General features: G+C 41.2%; 2 protein-coding genes across 5 annotated transcripts in view; one reads left to right on the forward strand and one right to left on the reverse strand.

Moving 5' to 3' along the window:
- Positions 1-1,972, reverse strand: part of FARS2 (phenylalanyl-tRNA synthetase 2, mitochondrial) — a 524,433-nt gene extending 522,461 nt beyond the window's left edge. The window contains exon 1 of the mRNA XM_063632667.1: positions 1,954-1,972. The gene's annotated coding sequence lies outside the window, so the exon portion shown is untranslated. The remainder of the gene's footprint in view (positions 1-1,953) is intronic.
- LYRM4 (LYR motif containing 4) overlaps positions 1-24,344 on the forward strand; it is a 154,451-nt gene that overhangs the window by 9,310 nt on the left and 120,797 nt on the right. The window lies entirely within an intron of this gene.

The following is a 24,344-nucleotide window of genomic DNA, read 5'->3' on the forward strand; positions in this document are numbered from 1 at the left end:
GGCAAGCTGAGGAATTAGAACCATTAGCTCTTGGAATGGGAACCAGGCAGCCCTCTCACTCATCAAAGGATTTCTTTCACATGTTTTCCTTGTTGCGGATCTTTTAACAGTGACTGCCTCTTCCACCCTACGTGGAAGATCAAGAAGGCTAGCATGAATAGCAATGATACAGTTTGGATGTTGTCTCCACCCAAATCTCATGCTGAAATGCAATCCCCCATGTGGGAGGTGGGGCCTGGTGGGAAGTAATTGGATCATGGGGGCAGATTTCTCATGAATAGTTTAGCACCATTCCCCTTGGTACTGTACTCACAATAATGAGTGAGTTCTCATGAGATCTGGTTGTTTTAAAGTGTGTGGCATCTCCTTCCTTCCTTCCTTGCTTGCTCCTGCTCTGGCCTGTGATGTGCCTGCTCCCCCTTCACTTTTCTGCCATGATTGTAAGCTTCCTGAGGCCTCCCTAAAAGCTGAGCAGATGCCAGCATCACAATTCCTGTACAGCCTGCAGAACTGTGAGCCAATTAAACCTCTTTTCTTCATAAATTAGTCAATGTGAGAACAAACTAATTCGAATACCAAGCGCAATATGAATAGTATTAACAAGCACCTTTCACTTTGTAAAACAGGGCAGCTACAGTGAAAGCTTTGATGCCCAATATGCTTCTGGAGACAAATCAACAGATCCATTTCTTCCTAATATTTCTTGAAAACTCACAGTGTGTGTGTGTGTATATATATATATTACCACACTAGAACCTAGGAATAGGTAGAATCAAACACAAGATGGCCCTGCTGTTACAAGATTGTAGTATGGTTGGGCATATGCAATGTACATACAAGGACAGCTCAAGAAACTTACAGAGGAAGCATGCAAATTGAAATAGTGCCCGAACAGTGGAGATTTGCAGAATGTACTGGGGCTGAGGAGACACCTTGCATAATGATGTTTTGGCTGTCATGTATTATATTACAGAAATATTTTTTAAATAACACTGTATTCTATTTTAAGCAGCCAAATAAGAGTTTTGCTCACTATGAAATGTTGAACACATCATACATGTTTGTAAAAATTGCTTTAACTCTTATTATACCATATGTAAGAACATAGTAAAGGAAGGGAAAATTAAAAGAGAAAAAGACTGCTTTATAAAATTTTCTGAGTTGTTTCCAAATCAGTTCTTACATTTGTTCTGAATTTATGTTACTAGATTTCATATAGAGCCTGTGGCGCTGTGTTACAAAGAACTGTTGTTACCTGACCTCTTCAACAATGCACCACAGGCAACTAGAGGTGATTCATGTGTGCCTAAAAACAGTTTCTTAGACTTTTGAAAGATTATTCATTATTGTTAAATATGCTGGAGTTTCCAAAAAAAATTTTTTTTCTCTTACATTGCTAAGTTCTGCCAGGTTTAATGATAATGGTTTTAAAAAATAAAAATAGTAGAACTTAGAGTAGAAAATATTTAAGATATTTAGATTGAGAAAATTATATTCAGCAGCCAAGGTTTTGGGGTGAAAAATAACATTCTTTTTTACTCTAGATATTAAAGCGAAGTGTTAGAAAGTTATTAGATCTGTGTGTCATTGCTGATTTATTGACTGTAGTTTACAAGAGTTTCTAAATTGCACTTATTCTATTTATACTTTGCCTTGGCTTTTAAAGCGTTTTTAAAGCTTACAAAAATACATATAGTAAAATGTAATAAAATAAAATAATTGTTATAATTAAAAAATAATGAGGGAGTCAAAGCAATGAGAAAATAAAGATAGAGAATATAGAAAATGAGGAGTAGAGTTAGGCCAAAAAGTACAATTATAAGTAAATAGAATTTTCTTAAAGTATCTCTAAATTATTCTTTGTTGCAGTAGGATAATACTCTTTTGTATGCCAAGTGTGATTACAAAACGTTCTGTTTGAAAAGGGCTATAATGAACCTAATAGAAAATTACCTCTTAATGACTCATGTCAATAGTCATATGCAGACTTTGCTGAGGATGAAAGGTACTTCATGTCATATTACTTCTCCTGTATACCCCTTTCTTCACACTGAATCCCACCTCATCAGATCATCGATTTCATTTCTCTTAGTATTTCCCCAGTCAACTGGTACCTAGCCAATTTAGGGAAGTTCTGACCTTCAGAAACCAAATGAAGTAATAAAACTAGATAAGTTACATGAACCGAGCTGAGAGTTTCTAGATTTAGCAAAGTTCGGCTCAGTTAAGGCGGGTCCTCCTGGCTGTTGTCTGGATCTGTGATAGGAATGCAAGTTGCCAAAGTTATGACATAATGTATCACTGTGATATCTTAATCATCTGTGTGGTTTCATAGGTTCTCATTGGAATTCTGTTTGATTGTATTAATAGTTCTCTTAACTCAGACATTTTGAAGTTAAAAAATAGCTCGGACAAATGATCTTTCGTGATAAAAAAAAGAGAAGAAACAAAAATCGCAGTGACTTCCTTCTAGAAGTTTCCCCTAATTTTCTTTTCACCCCATCTTTCCCCAAAGTTGTGACTCCTGGACTACTTTGACTTACATGTTGTTTTCAGTATAATGAATGAGTATCATGAGTGAGGCAGTCTTGATTTAGAAAGATTTCTGGCCTTTAAATTAAGAAACCTTGGCTCGAATTTTAGGCCAACTGGTTTTTTTTTATTCTGTGACCTTGGTATAAATCATTTACTCCCTGTGTGTCATCTGTAAATTGAGACTACTACAGTTGCAGAACTTTCTAGCAGAATATTTGGTATTCTAGTAGGTGCTCCAAAATCATTTCTGTATTTCAGCAGATACAGATGAATTAATTACTGCATAGTTGTCTCTTACACTGGTAGTCCAGCTGCCAAATCTTTGAAATTTCTCATAGCTAACCGTCACTTTGCCAACTCGGTTAAATTTGTTGAACCATATTCTCAACCAGATATTTATTAGTCATCCAAAGAACTCTATCACTGTGGCTGGGCACGGTGGCTCACGCCTGTAATCCCAGCACTTTGGGAGGCCGAGGCAGGTGGATCACGAGGTCAGGAGATCGAGACCATCCTGGCTAACACAGTGAAACCCCATCTCTACTAAAAAAAAAAAAAAATACGAAACATTAGCCGGGCGAGGTGGCAGGCGCCTGTAGTCCAGCTACGCGGGAAGCTGAGGCAGGAGAATGGCCTGAACCCCGGGTGGCGGAGCCTGCAGTGAGCCGAGATCACGCCACTGCACTCTAGCCTGGGCGACAGCGAGACTCTGTCTCAAAAAAAAAAAAAAAAAAAAGAACTCTATCACTGTAATATGTAGCTTTGATATGATGCTTGTTTGATGTTTCATTCAGCAAACATTTACTGGGTACCTGCTTTGTGCCAGACTCTGTTCCTTGCTGAGGATGCAGAGATAAACAAAACATGACCTCTGCCCAAGAGGCACCTGTAGTTTGGGGCACAGACTGATAGATTCCCTGAAATTTCTGCAACAGCATAGTGACAATATAGCAATAGTGAAATGAACAGAATATTGTGGAAGCAGATAGGAGAGACAGCAGCCTAACCTGAAAGGGGAAAGGAGTTGAAGAAAGCAGTGGTGGCTTACCTGAGCTATAAAGGGCTAGTAGGGACTAGCTGAGGAAGGGAGGCAGGAGCAGATGAGAAACACAGTGTAGTTGGTGTTGGCTGTAAGGAACTACTAACACTCTGTGTTGCTGATGGCACGTAGTGGAAGAGGAGGGCGGAGACAGGTGGGACTACTAATCACAGAGAGCTTTGTATGCTGTGCTAAGATAAGATGCTAGAACGTGGTCCTCGGCATTGAAAAGCCATTCAGATGTTTTCTGCAGATTGCAGACTCTCCTTTAGCTAGCTCACCCCATATAGAAAAGACGCTGAAGACATGGAGGCCCGTCGGGAGGCCATTGCCCTGGTTGAGTTTACTCGGATGTTTCCCAAGGCCTGGCTAGAGCAATGTGACAGCACAGGGAGAAGGGGACTGGCTTTGAGGTATTTTGATAACAGAATTAGCTGGCCTTAGTGTTTGGTTGAATATGTTGGATTAGAGAGAACAAATCAAACTAAGGTTAGAGAATATCATTGCAAGGAGAAAAGTCATTCCAAATGAAGCATCAAACATAGAGGACACTGCCTTCTTGGTATGAGGAAAACATTTGCCTTGAGTACCTTTGTGTACAGTATCACCTCCTGAGAGCATCTGAACACTGCAGGCATGGATCTTAAAGCAGGTACCTGGATCTGGGTGTTAACTTAATGTGTAGCCCTCTATATCTGCTGATTTCTCTCTTTCTTATCCAGTTTTTGTGTATATTTTCTATATTAATGTTAATAATTTGCCCATTAATTATAACTATAATATATAACTATAACTATAAACTATTAATGACCATCAGTGCTCAATTAGTTGATTACGTCTGCTCTCAGGTAATTTTTTTTTATTTAATGAATGGCTGCTGCCCTCATTAGACATCACTGATGCATCTGTTAAGCTGTATGTATTTATTCTTTTCTTCCTGGTGTAATGTTCTGAAAGGGTTTACCACACTCTTCCTTTGGCCTAGTTTATTCCAAGTTAACTTATGTGATCAATTCATTGTAATTATGAATATTACTCTGTAGCATAATTACTGACTTAAGAATTTTATACATTTTTTCTGCATATTCACTCAGATATTTTCCCTATACAGTTAACTCTCCTCCACATCTGATTCCTAAGAGTGATATTGTTTTAACCAGATATCACTTCTATAGGCAAAAGTGTCTCTTAACTAAAATCTCCTTTACCCTTGACTAAACCAAAAGCTAAATTAAATGAGAAAGCAATTCCTTGCAGACAGATTGGAGCCAGAAAGGATCATTGATTCTCCTGTCTTAGTCCAGTTGTCCTTTATTCATCCAGCAAATCTTGTTTGAGCACTCACTGCATCCAGAAGTCTAGTGTTCAGTTTCTCTCCTCCTCAGACTAAGAATCAAAAGCTTCCAGCACTGTGGGGGCCTCTGGACTTGGGGGGACATTGACATAGTGAGCACAGCATGCTTTCGCCTCAAACTTGAAACTTGAAGGAAATTCCCAGTGGGGGTATAACCAAACTGGAGCAGACCCTGATCAGGCAGCCTTCTGGAAGGGGCATTGCTCACAAGCTCTGCCCACTGTGGGCCACAGAATCCTGACCGTGACCATCAGTCTCAGCACCTGGATTAGACATGTCTCCTTTCCTGTGTTGCAAGGACTGTTTTCACTTGAGGCTCTGACGTATAAAAGTATGTCCAGACACCTCAGATCTCTGTGGGTGGCCCTTCATCCATTTCCCTCTTTGCACTTTCCCTGTAATTTTATCACATTCCGTGGTTTCAGTTGCCACCTCTGTGTTTACTCCCAAGTCTCTGTTTCCAGCCCCAGCCCCTCTCCCAAGTACCGGACACATTACTTACCTGCCTCCTGTGAGGGCCCTTCCGAGGTACATAGGCAACTGCTCCACATCCACCCAGACCTGCCACAACAAAGCTGGAACTGGGCATTTGTCCAAGACTCCTTCCTTGCCCCAACTTCCCCGCATTCTGTCTGGACACCTCCCAGGCCCACTCCCTCCACTTCACCCTCACTACCTTTGCCCATCCCATGCTGACTTCTAACCTGGATGGCTGTGTCCATATACCACTGTCAGTCCCCCTGCACCCTGCCCTCCTCACTGTGAGGTTTCTCAAGTACAGCAGCAACTAACTGAGCTGTGTGCTGGGCACTAGGATAGATGTGGTAGTTGGGGACTTCTTGGGAGGAGGAGTTCAGTGGTTTCTCCAATTAAAGACCTTGTAAGGAGAACAGAGAACTGAACCCAGTCTTTGACTCCAGAACCTGCACAGTCTCACCTTGCCACTCCACCCCCTTGCTTCAAATGTGCCAGTGGCGCCATGTGGTTTCTGGAATGGAATTCATTCCTAGCTTCACATGGCACTCTTGTTCTTCCCCCTCGCTTCCTGTCTACTCTTCATGTCAGCAAATCCAACTTCTTGCATTTTCTTAGTAGTGCCACACGGCTATATTGGCGTGAACCCCGGGGGGTGGAGCCTGCAGTGAGCCGAGATCACACCACTGCACTCCAACCTGGGTGGCGGAGCGAGACTCCATCTCAAAAAAAAAAAAAAAAGTGTAAGTAAGCCAGGAAATTATAAATGAGACAATTTGTGTGTGAAGGCTTTGTAATCTGTAAAGCACTTGCAGATTAATGTAGTAGTAATATGGTTGGGAGTGTTTGGGAGTTTCTTATTTAGGTTGGAGGATCTTACGGCCTCGCTAAAGAACATGAAGGCCTCTATTAGAATCTCCAATATTTCTGAGTCAGGCCAATGGCATGTATCACCATTTTACTTCCAGTTATCTCCACTGCCTGTTTCCTGTCTCTAATCCTTGTGTACAGGAACTTTTTAATATTGATATATAACATATGCCTGTGAACCATATTCATTCAATTAACAAATATTTACTGAGCTTCCACTGTGTAACAGGCACTGTTCTAGGCACTGGAGATTCATCAGGGAAATAGAACTTATCAAGTTTCAGCCTTCATGGAGTTTATGTTCTACTAAGATTTATGTTACAACAGAGATTTCCAATACTTTTGATCACTGAATACACTGGAGGCAGTGGTCTCATAAATGCCTTTGCTGTACAAAATTCCATACCGAGGCTAAGTTACAGTTTGATTCCAGGGATCAAAAGCGTTGCAGGAATTGGTTTCATTCAAATTCTGATGAAAACCATTGTAATGCTAATAAAGTCTGTACTTGCCTATGAGACTGTTCACGGCCATACTTACACAAATCCCTTATTATTCGGTAGACTGAGAAGAAAGGGTAGCTCCAGAGTGAATTAACATTGATTGAATACATGCTGTCTGTCACGCACTATATGTTATAAACTTTAATATGCATTGTTTTATTTAGTATAGAATCACTATGAAATGGGTATTCTTCATTTTACAAATACAATCATAACAGCTCTTTTTTTTATTAACCATCTCCCATGGGCCGGACACACACTAGGCCCTTCCTTGCATTATCTTATGTAACTGTCATAAAAACTCTATTAAGCAGGCGCTTTTAATTTCCCCCATTTTGCAAACAAGAAAGCTGCAGTTCACGGAATAGAAGTAACCTAAAATAACAAAGTTGGTATGGAGCCAGCTTTACACCAGATTCTCCAAAGCCAACGCCTTTCCCCGTATTCCACGTTGGTTCAGGCAGGTACATGCTCTGCCTCCATCTCCTTATGCATTTTTGGATGTGCTTCTTTATGTAAGTGATAATAAGACTGGCATGTTCCAGTGTCCCGTCAAGTGGGCCCCTGCCATTGAGGTGCTGCTGGTGTTGCAGTGAAGCTTTTTCTGTTCTTGCCTCTCCATGACTTAAATTACAGGTCAGCATGTGGACTCTTTAGTTGCTACACCCTAAATAATTATTTTCATTTTCTTGGCAGTCCTTTCTTTCCCTGGCCACACTCACAAAGCTGGGACCTACATTGGATACTACTACCGCGGGGTTTACAGTCCTCAGTCAACCCGTCTGGGGGGAGACGGAAGCCCCTGAGTACTTTGCCCAGGATGTCTTGTCTTTGGAACCCCACTCCTCCGCAGCTTGGCAAAACCGTTGGTGTGCTCTTCTTTTAAGACAGAGGGTAAAACAGATACTTAACAACTGTCATTTCACAGTTGGTGTTTTAATAGATATTTCTCCCAACTGCTGTTGTTTTAGATTTCTTAAGTAAATATTTTGTATTGTGTTTGAATATCCTAAGGTAATATTATCACAAAGGGTACAGTTTTATAAATTGAAAATAAATTAACTTGGGTACATGCCGTATTCCAAAGTGTCAGCAGAGGAGAGGGAGTCGTGTTAATGTAAAATACTTCTGCAAAGTAGTAATAATGGATGGCAGAAAAAACGAAGAGAAAGGAAAGATAGGGGTCAAGATTTTACCAGAGTGAGTCAGGGAAGAAGCAGACGTACAGACGGCCTGGAAAGGTTGGATATACTGTAAGGAGAGTTTTCAGCAATAGGATACAGCTGAGGCTAGGTTTGGCCGCGCTGGGTGGAGTACTGAAAGGTGATGTCTTCGAAGCCTGTGGTGTTTTGAGTCTTATTTTGCCCTGTTTACCTTAATGGAAGGAAAGATCTTAGACCACAGGCCCTGGGTTCCACCTGATTGGCTGCGGCAGGCAGCATGAGCATCCCTGCCGGGGGCATCAGCTTTCCTCCTCTTTCTGTCCTCTCATGCACTTGTTCTGCCATGAGAACTGTTACTGTTCCCTGTGGGGGTGGTGAGAATATTTTTAAGGGCCTGTGATCAGGGACCCTTACAGAGCAGAAACCCAGATTCTGCAGGTCCGCATCATGACCTGGAAGAGCCTGTAACCCTCCTGGGAAAAGACCAATGTGGCCTGTGCTGATTAGGAAGTCAGTGATACTCTGAGAGCCTGCATCTGGTGGGAATGGTCTGTGCACTCTCCCTGCTGTCAGCTGCCCTCACTCCTCACTCTGCTGCAGTCTGGCTTGCCACCTTCCTTCTTGTCACTTTCCTTCATTGTATCTTTGGCCCGTTTGACCAGTCTCCAGCTTCTTTCTTCCTTCCCTAGCGTGCAGGACACCACCTTCTCCTTGTCTCCTCCTCTCTTGGCTCCCCTTGACATTGGAGGCCCCTTGCACTCCATCTTGACCTTGTCACACCCTCCCTAGATGCCCACACAAGTCATGGCTCCAACCTTGTGTGCTCTCGTGATTCCCCTCCATTTGTCCTTTCCAGGGGCCTCCTGGGCATTTTCTGGTTATGCTACCAACACCTCATATCTAAACTAAAACTCCACATCATCCCTAACCCATCCTGGCCCTTCAGGCGAATTCAACACTCCAGCATTCCCTCTCATCATCCCAGTATTTACTTGTGCAAGCTGGAAGTCACTTCACTTTCTCCCCTTATTTTACCGTAGTCAGTAGGTCCTTATGCCTAGCAGGTTCTCTCACTTACTTCCCTTGCCGGACCTTCTTTAGGTCTCACGAGTTGATTGCTTTTTGTTGGTTCATCAGTTTCTGTCTGCATTTTGTACAGCCCCCTCCGGATCTGTCTACCTCCTGTTCTTCGCTCTGCCAGGCATCCTGCCTATTGCCACCAGAAAGAGTATCTTTCTAAATTCGAAATCTGATTCTGCTGCTTGCTTAACACATGCATGTTTAAAGTAGCATAATGGGTTATCAGAAGCAGAATTCCTCCTTTAGAGGCCAAAATTTTGTCAAGAAAATTTGACTAGGTAGATTTCAAATGCATAAATGCTGAATGAGAGCCCAGTTAATAGTCTCGGACTATGAATAACTCTGTCCAAGACCTTATTATGTTTATATGAAATAGGTTGGATTTGCTTATAAAATTCAGGTATCCTAGTAGATTCATTTTCTACTGCTAGAAATAGTAAGGACTGACCCTGGGTCAAAATTTGCATTTGTTTCCTATCATGTAGAAACTTCAGCAAAATAAACAAGATCATAAAATTAACATTTTATTGTTCTTCACAGATCTGTATTCACTTCACCACTCTCACTGAATTAAATCACCCTGTTACTTGTTTATATAAGGAAAAAAGAATAAGTCAACTGACTGAATAAAATATGGATTATTTACAAGGCCCTTGGACTCCTATTTAAATGCTTATGATTTGTTAGTTGACGTAACTTATATATCCAGTGCCTATACAAATTCAGATAATCAATGATGTCTCTTTAAACACAAATCCTTTAATAATAATTTCTTTTTTAACATGAATATAGAATTACGCTGGGAGTGACTTCTCTTAACACTGTCATTTTGCTGTATCATGGTTAAATTAAATTTACTTGGACTGCCCTGTGAACCTTACCATCGTTTAACATTGTTGTTCCAGATTCTCAGTAAGAAATTTTAGAACCCTATCATGTCTCTCAGTATATAGTTTATACTTTCATAGTTTATTTGAAAACAAGTTGCATTTAATTTTATTCTGAATTTCGATATATTTTTAACAGATCAGAATTGTTTGTGGGTGCTTTAAATAAGAAAAATCAGGAAAATAAGAAGAGGAAAACCAAAATAAGTCCTGGGATGAGGTTTCCAAGCAAAAGGGTGGTTAGAAGGCAGGACAGTAAGCAGCCAGGAGCACGGCCTCAGGTCTGGTTCTGAGCTTCCCAGCAGCCTATGCAGGGAGAGGACCATGATTAGTAATGTGAGTCAGAGTGTCTGTGATACAGAAGCAGCCACTTTCTTAGAAGAATTGTAACTCTTTCTGGTACTAAAGCGGAAGACATTCTCTTATGCTCTTTCAGTGAAGGGCGGCATCCTCAGCATAAATACAACGGTTTCATAGGGCCTGTGCTTCTGGTGTCCTGTCATGTTGGCTGGTAGCACAAGGCCACAGTAGGAAAGTATTTTGCAGGTAACCAAAATCGCAGGTCCTTGGCATATCCAACAGACACAGCTTAGCATACCTAGAAGAGTAGATATGGGGCTTGCCTTTTAGGCAATCCTTCATAAGTAATGCTCAGTTCAGCCCAACTTTTGATACATTTTAAACCAGTGGTCCCCAACCTTTTTGGCACCAGGGACTGGTTTCATGGGAGACAGTTGTTCCACGGACTGGGGTTGGAGGGGATGGTTTCAGGATGATTCAAGCACATTACATTTATTGTGTACTTATTTCTATTTACTACATTGTACTATATAATGAAATAATTATGAAACTCACCATAATATAGAATCAGTGGGAGCCCTGAGCTTGTTTTCCTGCAACTAGATGGATCCCTCTGGGGATGATGGGAGACAGTGACACATCTTCAGGCATTAGATTCTCATAGGGAGCGCACAGCCTAGATCCTTCACATGCGCAGTTCACAATAGGGTTTGTGCTCCTATGAGAATCTGATGCCACCACTGATCTGACAGGAGGTGGAGCTCAGGCAGTATTGTGAGCGATGGGGAGTGGCTATAAATACAGATGAAGCTTCGCTCACCTGCTGCTGTGCAGCCCAGTTCCTAACAGGCCACAGACCAGGGTTTGGGGACCCCTGTTTTAAACACCAATGGATGTGAAGTTACACTCCCATACCAGCTCTAGACTGAGTAGAGAGCCAGTTCTTTACCTTGAGGGATTTCCCACAGACAGAGTCAAAGACCCCTAAGAACTCTGAACCCACTGCAATTCAAAGCCCTTCTGTTCTGTTCCTTAGAGATTGTCTCTTTAAGAGACAGGGTCTCACTGTCACTCTGGCTGGAATGCGGTGGCGCAATCACAGCCCACTGCAACCTCGACCTGCTGGGTTCAAGTGATCCACCCACCTCAGGCTCCCAAATAGCTGGGGCTACAGGCATGCAGCACCACACCCAGCTAATTTTTAATTTTTTTTTTTTTTTAGAGACAGGGTCTCACTGTGTTGTTCAGGCTGGTCTTGAACTCCTGGGCTCAAGCAATCCTCCCACCTTGGCCTCCCAAAATGCTGGGATTACGGATGTGAGCTACTGCGCTTGGCCCCCTTAGAGATTTTTTTTAAAGGGATTATTGTAACAGACCATCTCTTTTAAACAAAATAATATTCAGATGAGACCTTCAAATAATTTATAAACTGTAAGTCTGTAGGGTTAGTTTGAGCTAGGAGCCACTTAACATGTACCAAAAATTAAAACTTTGGTTTCAGAAAATTTTATCTTAACACTTATTTTTTTTTCTTTTTTTTTAGATGGAGTCTCACTCTGTCGCCCAGGCTGGAGTGCAGTGGTGCTGTTTCAGCTCACCGCAACCTCCTCCTCCTGGGTTCAAGCAATTCTCCTGCCTCAGCCTCCCGAGTAGCTGAGATTACAGGTGCCCGCCACCATGCCTGGCTAATTTTTGTATTTTTAATAGAGACGTGGTTTCACCATGTTGGCCAGGCTGGTCTCAAACTCCTGATCTCGGGTAATCCACCCGCCTCGGCCTCCCAAAGTGCTGAGATTACAGGCATGAGCCACCACGCACAGTCTAATGCTCATTTTTAATAATGTAATATTTTGAGCTTAGAGCCATTATCTATTAACACCACTCCACTTGTTTATTAAAACCTCAATATCCACGTACGGGAAAATGGCTTTCCCTCTACACTCAGGAAGAGATATATTTGACGGTACTTTGTTCTTGTAGAGTGGTCATAGTTTTGTTGACATAGAGTTCCCTCTCAGATAGTGTCAAAAATGTGGCATTAAGCATAATGTTAACATTTATTTCTTATTCTAGGCCAGTATATTATATATATAGTATTAGGAATCTCAAAACCAGTGAGAACATTTTACATTTTCACGTTTTTTCCAGTGGCAGTCAGTAAACACATTTTCTTCTGATGCAACCACTTTGTAACCAAGTAAAGCTCAAACACAGGGGTAAAAGAACAGACCTGGAGCTATGTTCTTAAGACTAACACAACCAGATTATTTTTCTGTTTAAAGAATTTGAAAGTAACTTACATCCACATACTTAATCTTGTGCAGGAGTAGAATTGTAATGATGTGTTTAAATACCTTATGCCTGATACAGCAAATGTTGAATGTAATATGCTGATATTTGGAGTTATATGTAAATTATTTCCAGAACTACCAAATATTAGCAATTTGCTATAATGGCTATTAAATGAATAATGAAGAAAAGGTAAACATGTGATTAGTCACCAAAACATAAAACTATTATCCAAAATTTCTTGTGAAGTTAAAAAAAAATGAGTACTGTATTAGTTTAGTCTATTGATATATATTATTCTTGTGACTAAATGTAACTGAATTTTTACTCCTTTTAGAATAGAAATCAGCTTACGGGTCTTTGTGATTGTATCTGGTTTGTTTGTTTGTTTGTTTTAATTAAATAAAAACTTACAGTGTGCCAGGCGCAGTGGCTCACGCCTGTAATCCCAGCTATTCAGGAGGCTGAGGCAGGAGAATCGTGTGAACCTGGGAGCCGGAGGTTGCCATGAGCCAAAATCATGCTACTGCACTCCAGCCTGAGCAACAGAACAAGAGTCCATCTCAAAAAAAATTACAATTCAACAGTGGTTTTAGCACCACTATATGCAAAGCATAGCAGGTCCTATGGGGGAAGTAATGATGGAAAGGGGCCAAGCAGTGTCTTAAAGAGATGAGGAACCTGGTGGGAGGAGAGACCTGCAGTGAGTCCCCGGGTACAAGGCAATAGAATGGGTAAGCAGCGTGCCAGGTACAAAGCTCTGGAGCGCAGCTGGCAGTGAACCAGAGCTCTGGGGTTTTGGGAGTAGGGGGACAGGAGTTTGACATTCTCATTGGTAGAAACCAAATTTTGCTTGCTAGCTGCAATTCTGAAACTACAACTTTACTGGTAATTTCCTTCTCCCTCAATCTAGTAATATTACCAGAGAATTCCATCCCATGTTCAGTTCCACATACTTCTTTTTAAAGTCACCTTTCTTTTTTTCTTATAGCTCCTCTCTCCTTTTTCCAAAACTTTGTATTCCTTCTTCCTTATTTTTATCTTTCGTTTTCTGTGTTTTCCTACTCATGTAGAACATGGGATTTTGAATTCTATATTTATTATTAGCCTGCCTTTGCAGAATGGCTTTCCCTCTGGTGAAATTCTGTTCATCCTTCAAAGACATCACCTTCTCTGGAAAGACTTCTCAAAGCCCCTGGCTGAGTTACTCCCTCCTTCTCTCTTCTCAGAGCACTGTGTGTATACTCCTGTTATAAAATAGAGTAATTTATAATATGTCCCCAATACCAGGAGCTTTATAAAGCTTGTCCTGTTTTCATTTGAATCGTTACAGCCTAAGGGCACCTGACCCCTCTGCAGAGGAGCCCAGGAGTGAAGGGAGCTGCGCGGCGAAGGCCACTTGCCATTGGGTGATAAGAACATGAGGGGCTCATCTCACAGAAGTTCCTTGTTTTGTCCACATCTCAGGGATGCTAGACACAAACAGAATAAATAATTTAAATAACAGTGAAATTTTCCCCAAAACTAATGCTTCAAATGTAAAGCAGTGCTAAATTTAGTCTTCCTAAACAAGAATGAGTTTTTTATTTTATTATTTTATGTTTTACATCATGATAGAAAATATATTGTATAGACTGTTTTCAGAAATATGACTTGAAATTAGAGCCAGTTGTGGTGACCCATTTTAAACCAAATGAAATGATTAGTTGTAGTTGTTGGGGAGGAGGGGGTGAAAGGGCAGGCTGTAGAATTGCATTGTGACAGAATTTTTCGATCAGACCAGGCTTCACTTGCCTAGGTCAGCATCTTCTCAAAGTTAGTTCTGTGTATGACCATAACCCAGCACAGGGATCTGTATGGTCTGGGACCTTCTGGGAGAAGGGACCATGAATATATTGCAGATCTCTGTTGTAACTAATGGAACTCACACACCTAAGACTATCAGATGCAAGCTAAGCATGGTGATATGGGCCTGTAGTGTCAGCTACTGGGGAGGCTGGGGCAGGAGGATCAGTTTCACCCAGGAGTTGGAGTCCAGCCTGGGCAACATAGAGAGACCCTGTCTTTAAAAAGAGAGAGAGAGAGAGAAATCTGAGGCACTTCTTAGGATATGTGGCTAGAGGGTTATGTGAGATTCAAGTAAGGTACTTTGAATCAGCCTCCAGCCTCTGAATGTTGAAGGCACTGGCTGGGTAGAAGTTTTGTGCACATCAGCATTTCCCACAGTATAATGGGTGTTACTGGGGGTGGGTAAGGTTCTGCGAATGAATCCAGGTCCCTAACTTTTCTTCTCGCGTTCCAGGGCCTCTCCACTGCTTTAATATTCAAGTATTCTTTGTGATTGTTTTGGGAGTAAAGGGAATAAGATGCTGTGTTCCTTCTTCCTCACTTAGGACTAGTATTTTCACATAACACGTGCTGGGACATGCTGGTTCACATGTCAGATCTGATTGTCACCTGCTTTCAGCTTGCGGAAGCACAACTAGGCAATCAGGAAGCCCTCCCCAAATGTGCCAAGTCACTCTTTTTTTTTTTTGCCTGCCATTGATCATGTGGTTGAGACCCTCTCTCAGAAAATGGGAGGCAGGGCATCTTCAGAGAGAAGGCAGTGAGGACGCCTTCCAGTTGAGCCTCTGCATACTGAATGCTGGGGATGGGGCTTCGCTTTGTGTGCTAATCCGTGGATGAGCGCTCTCTTAAGTATTCTGATAAATACAGAGTATCACACTATTGTGGCCTTTAATGCAGGGTATACAATGTTAAATTTTTAGTAGGTAGTTAAGATGGAACTCAGTTAAGTTGGTCTACCCTACATTAACATGGTTGCTAAACACCCACGGGGAAGCTGCTGTTTGTTGATTGTGAACAGAGCTTATTGGATCATGGAATTACAAACAATACTGAGGCCAAGTACCTTCTTGCTCTGAGCATTTATGCGTATAGAAAACTCAGCCTTGGATTTAGGCCAAGTTATAAAAGTTTCATGCAACTCAAAATGAAAGTGTGTTGCAGATTTCTGATCCCTGAGATTTTTAGTGCTAAAATACAAGTGGTGGAGAGTAAACTCCTTATGTCACCATTTGCAACCTGGTATCTACATACTTAAGGACAGCATCCAAACAGCAGCAGTTGCTGAGACCCTGGACCGAAGCAATTAGAAGATACCAAATTTAAAAAGAAAAGACTCCAGTGAGATATGTGAATGCTTTATTACCAATGCAGCAAATTCTTACTTGTACTTCTTTGCACTACCATAAAATATACTGGCTCCTTTGATGTAGTGACCCTCAGTTGCCTCTTTTCCATGTCTTCTAAGCCAGGCATGTTCTCTTTAAGTGTCCAGAAATTGGCACCACCTTTGTGTAGCATCTTTATTTCTAGAGAATGTCCACAGCTAGGCTGTCCAGTCAAGCAGGCAGTTTTCCTTGGAGCTCTGCAGAGTGACTGCAGGTTACAGGGATGACCAGGTTCCTTCAGCCTCAGTGTGCCCTGAAGGGAGAGATGTGATACTCCCACAGGTGAAGACTCCTTTTGCCAATCCTGTGGCAGGAAGAAGAGTCCAGTTTATATTATTCAACAGTTTATTTTGAGACTGCATTTTTTGGCTTCACCTTCCATGTCTGTTCTTCTTGTGTTTTGACAGATCAATGCCAAGTGCCATTCTGATATTGTTTAGTTAGTATTAAAAAGGAAAAAGTGGCATGGTAACCAGTAACCATTTGTAAATGCAAATGTTTGCTCAATTTTATTCAATCTCAAAGTCCTAGAGTTCTTTAAAGTAAAAATAAATCCTAACACACAAACACCTACTGGATGATTCAGAGGGATGTTACAGAAATAAATTATGTAATGCACAGAAATATTTTGACCTACTTGGAAGAAAGATGCTGTAACAAGTTATTTGTATTATAAGTAGCCAAGCAAACAAACTTTGTTTCAAGACAATATGGCACTCTGATCAAAATAACTATCCCTAGTTATGTTACAGTGCGTGGTATTGTATTCCAGGTCTCATGCTGCTTACGGCATCCCAGCAGATAAAAGAGGCTAAGTGTATTTTCAAATTTACGGAATTTTAGACTGGACAAGACTTTAGAAATGCCCCTTCTCTGCAACAGGGAAAATTAAAGCTCTGCAAAGGGAGAAAGGGTTACCAGATTTTTTTAGTAAACACAGGGATGTGATTCACAGGCTCATCTGCATAAAAATCTACATAGAGCATTCAGAGCCCTTTAACTTCAAGAAGTGAAGTAAAGTTAGCTGATGGGCTCCCTTGCCCTGGATTCAATCCAGTATTCAGGGATTGAGGGAACAGAGGCCCAGCTTGTTCCCTTGCTGCCCTTTCAAAACCAGGACACTCGGGAAGCCCAGCAAGCTTTTGACTGTGCTCTGTGGCCTCCCTGAATTCAGCTCTGCAGCCTTTTTTAGTTACCGTCCGGTTGGTAGCTTTCTTGTGAATGGTTGAGGTTACTGTACACCTGAAATGTTTGGGGTTTTTGTGGGTTTTTTGTGGTTTTCTATTTTTTTGAGACAGAGTCTCGCCCTGTTACCCAGACTGGAGTGCAGTAGCTGTGATTATAGGTGCCTGCCACCACGCCCAGCTAATTTTTGTATTTTTAATAGATACACAGTTTCACCATATTGGCCAGACTGTTCTCGAACTGCTGACCTCAAGTGATCCATCCACCTCAGCCTCACAAAGTGCTGGGATTACAGGTGTGAGCCACCGCACCTGGCCTTGAAATGTGTTTATATGGACTTTTTTTCCTTCTGAATAGCCCAGTAAACATTCTGCCATTTCACACATTTTAGGAAGGGGGAGGGAGAATTCTTCTGCATTTTTGTGCAGAGTTCATCATCCTAGATGACGTGTCCAGAAGAAGGTAGATGACTGATACGTGTCCCCTTTTCTCCTTCCTTCCTTGCTCGTGTGTTGTTGCCAGTGACTAATAGCTATTGGAAAGGATAAAGTGAAAGTCATTTTATTTGACTCCTATTTCCTGTTTCCATAGAAAATTTTAAGGAAGACATCTTATGACTAAGAGGAGTTTTCATCGTTCGTGCTTTATTTCACCCATAAAGTGGAAAATCTAGAATTAATTGATCTACCGTAGGTAGTTATTCTCCATAAATTTTAAATAATTTAAAGGCCATGTCTTACATTATTGGCTGGTTCACACTATAATTTTAAAATAAAATTTAGAAAACTGTGTTCTGTAGTCTAATATTTAACTCCTCATACATGATGGAAGCTTGAGCTGGCTTTTCTGGTATGAGATCAAGCTCATTCTGGTAGGTGGGGGAGAAAAAGAAGCCAGAAAATCTTTTCCATATACATGGAGCTTTTATACATGGGGACTGTACTGTCACAGTGATACTTTTAGAAGAAATATGACCAGTTTCATAAGAGGATATGTAGATATGAGGAAAGTGTGTTTTTCCCCTGACAAAAGTAGTTTGTAGGACTCCACAAATGAAGCATTTGGTCATCTTTGAGTCTATGAGCACGTCAAGAGGGAACTGTGGATCTTAGCCACAGCCACCAGTTCTCAGCCTTCAGCCACAGAGACCTCGCTGCTGCTTGATCTGCATGCCTCATGCAGACAAGCTAAACACGTTTCGTTTTATAGGTGGCCTTTACTTTGATAAATGGGTTTACATTTTAAAAAATCTTGTTTGCAACAAAATGTCAGTGGCTATGAGGATAAATCCCAGTGATAGAGTTTAATTTTGATAAATTATAGGTTAAAGATCTTAAGTGTTATTAAGCACCAAAAAGGACACCTGGGCAGAAATACTCCTGAACTTTTCCTCTAGAGACTGAAAGGAGCATCTGCTGCAGAATGGTGATGTTTCTTCCTTTCCATTATTTTATTAATGTTTTAAGACAATGTTACTTTCAACAGACCCCATAGAACTTTCTTAAAACTTGCAGTTATATGAAACTGTGTCATATTGTTTTGAATATACTTTTTTGCACATACATTTCATATTTATCTCAACATATTTTTCAGTTGATTTGCCATAATTTCTCTGACTGGTTTTTATTGAACATTTACATTAGGACTCAAGTCCTACTTAGGGGGCTGAGTCAGAGGATAGCCTAAGTCACAGGAGCTAGGGCTTTGGGAATTTTCTAACTGTGGAGGAAGAAATTCTGCACCATCCACTCTGAGCCCTGGAGAGAGTTCTCTCCCTCTTTGCCCTTACGTTACACCCATCTGTCAAAACTGCACCTGTGGATGTAATCAGACATCTGCCTTTTCTGTAACTACACCTGGGCATCAACCACAGCAGGAAGACAATTGCCCAGTTTGGCAAATTGGTACCACCACATTGGCCATTTACAACCTCAACAGCCTTTTTCGTTTGCTTGGCAGGTTCTGGAGTCTGCCCACACTGTTTCCAAAGTGATTGTCCAAGACAAGACTTCTCTCAAACTTCCAAACCTCTTCACTTTTTTTCTTATAATTGTTTTTTCTGATGTGTAACCCAAGAGCCACAACATTAAAAAACAAAATTGTCTTAGCTGTGTCTACTTACCTTTTTTCACTTTGAACTTGTTTAACAAATATTTTTAAAACCTTGTTCCCTATTTTCTCATGGGGACTGTACTATTTTCCTTTTCTGGACTATTAGGAAATATTCTTTTTTTTTTTTTTTTTTTGAGACTGAGCCTGGCTCTGGCTCTGTCGCCCAGGCTGGACTGCAGTGGCGCGATCTCGGCTTACTGCAAGCTCCACCTCCCGGGTTCATGCCATTCTCCTGCCTCAGCCTCCTGAGTAGCTGGGACTACAGGTGCCCGCCACCACGCCCGGCTAATTTTTTTTTTGTATTTTTAATAGAGTCGGGGTTTCACCATGTTAGCCAGGATGGTCTCGATCTCCTGACCTCGTGATCCTCCCACCTCAGCCTCCCAAAGTGCTGGAATTACAGGCATGAGCCACCGCGCCCAGCCAGGAAATACTCTTGATTATTAAACTTTGCTAGTATTATTAACAAAGATATTTAAACCATCGTTTCATCTAAGTATGGCTTTGACTATATTCCAAAGATTTTATGCATTATCTTTTTCATTATCTTAAAGACACTTTCTTGGCCAGACATGGTGGCTCACGCCTATAATCCCAGCACTCTGGGAGACTGAGGCGGGTGGACTACCTGAGGTCAGGAGTTCAAGATCAGCTTGGCCAACATGGTGAAACCCTGCCTCTACTAAGATATACAAAAAGTAGCCAGGCATGGTGGCATGCGCCTGTAGTCCCAGCTACTCCAGAGGCTGAGGCATGAGAATCGCTTGAACCAGGGAGGTGAAGGTTGCAGTGAGCCGAGACCACATCATTGCACTGCAGCTTGGACGATAGAGCGAGACTCTATCTCAAAAAAAAAAAAAAAAGAGAGAGACATTTTCTTATTGTGTAATGAATTTCCTCCAAGGTCCAAGTATTATTTATGACTGTACTTCCATGAATTTAGGGGTTTTTTTCTGCCATATTTACTACATTGTGATCAACAGGTATATGCTGGTGTTTTTTTGTTTTGTTTTGTTTTGTTTTGTTTTGTTTTACTTTAAGTTCTGGGATACATGTGCAGGTTTCTTACATGGGTATACATGTGCCATGGTGGTTTGCTGCACGTATCAACCCATCATCTAGGTTTTAAGCTTCACGTGCAATAGGTATTTTTCCTAATGCTCTCCCTTCCCTTGCCCACCACCCCCAACAGGTCCTGGTGTGTGATGTTCCCCTCCCTGTGTCCATGTGTTCTCATTGTTCAACTCTCACTTATGAGTGTGAACATGCAGTGTTTGGTTTTCTGTTCCTGTGTTAGTTTGCTGAGGATGATGGTTTCGAGCTTCATCCATGTCCCAGCAAAGGACATGAACTCATTCTTTTTTATGACTGTATAGTATTCTGTGGTGTATATGTGCCACACTTTCTTATCCAGTCTATCATTGATGGGCATTTGGGTTGGTTCCAAGTCTTTGCTATTGTAAATAGTGCTGCAGTAAACATACATGTGCATGTGTCTTTATAGTAGAATGATTTATAATCCTTTGGGTATATACCCAGTAATGGGATTGCTGGGTCAAATGGTATTTCTGGTTCTAGATCCTTGAGGAATCACCACACTGTCTTCCACAATGGTTGAACTAATTTACACTCCTACCAACAGTATAAAAGCATTCCTATTTCGGGTGTTCCTATGCTGGTGGGGTTTTTTGCAAAATTCACTGACATCCTAAAAATCTTATCTACTCTCTGTAAAATTTGCCTTCTTGTCTCCTGTGAATTATCCTGGCTTTCGTGCTTCTGCGTTGACCCCTATTCCTCCCTCTCCTTTCATAGATCCTTCTCTGCCTGCTCTTAAATATTGGTATGATTTCTCCAGGGCTCCTTCCAAGGCTAATGCCTCTTCCCATTCTGTGGCTTTCATCGGAACAAGCTCTTCTTACCCCATGGTGTTGCCTCACACTTCCTCGTCCCTGATTTTCAGGTTTGTTGACGATCTGAACCTTCTCACCTGAGCTCTAAAACCTTATTTCTGGCAGCCTATTGGACATGTCTACCTTGTCCCATTGTTGCCTCAAAATAAACAGTCTAAAAATATATCATAGAGCCTGTTGTCTTTATCAACTAAATACCTCTTAATCCAACCCCTCTTCTTTTCACCAGGGTTTAATTCCTCATCATATATCCCACCTGCTTATATGTGTTGATCTAATTGTATATACCCTTCCCCATTCTCTTCTCACACAATTTGAGCCCTCTCTACTACTGGTTTTTCCTTATTGTGGTATATTACTGATTTTTATTATATCAATAGGAACTTTAAAATCATTAAGAAATAACAGTTATTGTAGTAATTTAGGAGGCATAAATTTCAATAACCAAAAGTAATTATTGTTAACATGCTGTCATATTTCCTTCTAATCTTTCCTACACATATATTTTCCATAATTGAGATCATCCCGAATATCAAATTGTATCTTTCACTTTTAAAAACTTAACAATGGGCCAGGCGTGGTGGCTCACGCCTCTAATCCCAGCAATTTGGGAAGCTGAGGCAGGCGGATCACCTGAGGTCGGGAGTTTGAAACCAGCTTGACCAACATGGAAAAACCCTGTCTGTACTAAAAATTAGCCGGGCGTGGTGGCACATGCCTGTAATCCCAGCTACTCGGGAGGCTGAGGCAGGAGAATTGCTTGAACCCAGGAAGCGGAGGTTGCAGTGAGCTGAGATTGCGCCATTGCACTCCAGCCTGGGCAACAAGAGCAAAACTCCATCTCAAAAAAGAAAAATCTTAACAATGGATGGTGAAGTTAGATTCATATTCAACAGGCCGGGCGCGGTGGCTCACGCTTGTAATCCCAGCACTTTGGGAGGCCGAGGCGGGCGGATCACGAGGTCAGGAGATCGAGACCACGGTGAAACTCCGTCTCTACTAAAAATACAAAAAAATTAGCCGGGCGTGGTGGCGGGCGCCTGTAGTCCCAGCTACTCGGAGAGGCTGAGGCAGGAGAATGGCGTGAACCCGGGAGGCGGAGCTTGCAGTGAGCCGAGATTGCACCACTGCACTCCAGCCTGGGCGACAGAGCGAGACTCTGTCTCAAAAAAAAAAGAAAAAAAAAAGACACACAGATTCATATTCAACAACTTCCACCAAAACAAACTCCGGAAAGACCAGAGTTAAACATGAAAAATTAAGCCATGAAAGTTCTCAAGAACACATGGATGAATATTTTTTTAAATCTCACAGTAGGGTAGGCTTTTATACATATGATGTGTAACACGGAAGCCATAACATAAAATTTGGTACACCTGACCACACAAAAATTGAACATCTCTACATCACAAAAATAAAAAGCACCATAAACATAGCCAAATGGCAACAAACCAGAGTGAATATTGTAACTCTGCACAAAAGACTAGCTTCTTAAAGACCTCCTTACAAATCCATTCAAAAGACCACTCAATTAAGAAAAGGCAAAGGATATAAACAGAAGTACAAATAGGCCTGGGACAATGTGGTGGACATCATACATGATGAGAAAAAGGCAATTAAAATGAATACTGTTTTTCACCTATTACATTGATTAGCAAAGATCAAAAAGTTTGATGATGCACTGTGTTGGCAGAGATGTCGGGGACATAAACTTGTACTTCCTATGAGGAAAATAGCCTTATGGTGTATAATTTTTATAGTATTTTGCCCAGTAAAATATTTATTTATCTTTGAACTATCAGTTCCACTTTAGAGAATCCATCCCACAAATAGACATGGACGTGATGCTAGTATAAGCAAGAATGCTGATTACAGCATTGTTTGTAGTAGCACAATTGGAGACAACCTAAACATCCATTAATAAAGGGCTACCTAAATGAATTCTAGTTCATCTATACAATAGTATATAACCATTTTTAAAACTAAGTCACCTTTATTTGTATTATCAAATAATCACTAAGATAGATTTTCAGTTAAAAATTAAAAGTCTACAGTATGTTTAGAATGCTACCATTTGTGAAGAAAAAAAAATTTACAAGGAGAGATTTTAATATGAACCTAATGTCTCCAGAAAGCTGTATAAGTAACTGCCAACTGTGATAGCATCTAGAGAGAACTGTTGTTTAAGGGACAGGAATGAAAGGGAGAATGATTTTCCACCTTACATCTTTTTTACCTGTGACTTTAAGGTTTTTTTAAACATTTTTTTTTTTTTTTTTTTTTGATTCAGAGTCTTGCTCTTCCGCCCAGGCTGGAGTGCAGTGGCGCAATCTCGGCTCACTGCAAACTCTGCCTCCCAGGTTCATGCCATTCTCCTGCCTCAGCCACCCTAGTAGCTGGGACTACAGGCGCCCGCCACCACGCCCAGCTAATTTTGTATTTTTAGGTGGAGGGGGGTTTCTCCATGTTGGTCAGGCTGGTCTCAAACTCCCAACCTCAGGTGATCCACCTGCCTCGGCCTCCCAAAGTGCTGGGATTACAAGCGTGAGCCACAGATCCTGGCCTATTTTTTGAGACAGTTTCACTCCTGTTACCCAGGCTGGAGTGCAGTGGCGCAATCTCAGCTCACTGCAACCTTCCCCTCCGAGATTCAAGTGGTTCTTCTGCCTCAGCCTACCGAGTAGCTGGGATTATAGGCATGCATCACCATGCCTGGCTAAATTTTGTATTTTTAGTAGAGATGAGGTTTCACCATGTTGGTCAGGCTGGTCTCAAACTCCTGACCTCAGGTGATCCACCCACCTCGGCCTCCCAAAGTGCTGGGATTATAGGCAGGAGCCACTGTGCCTGGCTGAAACATCTGTTTTTAAAGCTATATAATTTCATAATTTATGTAGCCAATTCTCTTATTGAAAACTTAGGTGGTTTCTATTTTTAATACTTATAAATAATTCTAAAATGAACATCATTCTGTATATCTCTGCATATTTCAGGTTATTTCTGTGGGATAGATCCCTAGAAGTAGGATTACTGGGTAAAATATTAAGAATATCAGTATCCATCCATTAGTATACTGTTTTCTTCACAGGAAGTACCAGTTCATGCGCACACCAGCAGGGTGTACCTGTCCCTTTGTCTTTTCAAAAACTGCAGGTTATTTGATGGACACAAAATGATGCCTCGTTTAAATTTTCATTTGTTTGATTGTGACTGAGGCTGAACATTCACACATCTACATCTGTCTGTTTCATCACTCTGTGGTCTCTTGTGAGTTATTGTTTTATGCCACTTATTTATTTACTGTGGTCTTATTGTCTTTCTACTTAATTTATATGTGCTATTTGTATTCCAAGGATATTAATATTTTGTGATATTTGTTTCTAACTGGCTTAAGTCTTTAAAGA

The sequence above is a fragment of the Symphalangus syndactylus genome, chromosome 23 (genome assembly GCF_028878055.3).
Source record: "Symphalangus syndactylus isolate Jambi chromosome 23, NHGRI_mSymSyn1-v2.1_pri, whole genome shotgun sequence".
Lineage (NCBI taxonomy): Eukaryota > Metazoa > Chordata > Mammalia > Primates > Hylobatidae > Symphalangus > Symphalangus syndactylus.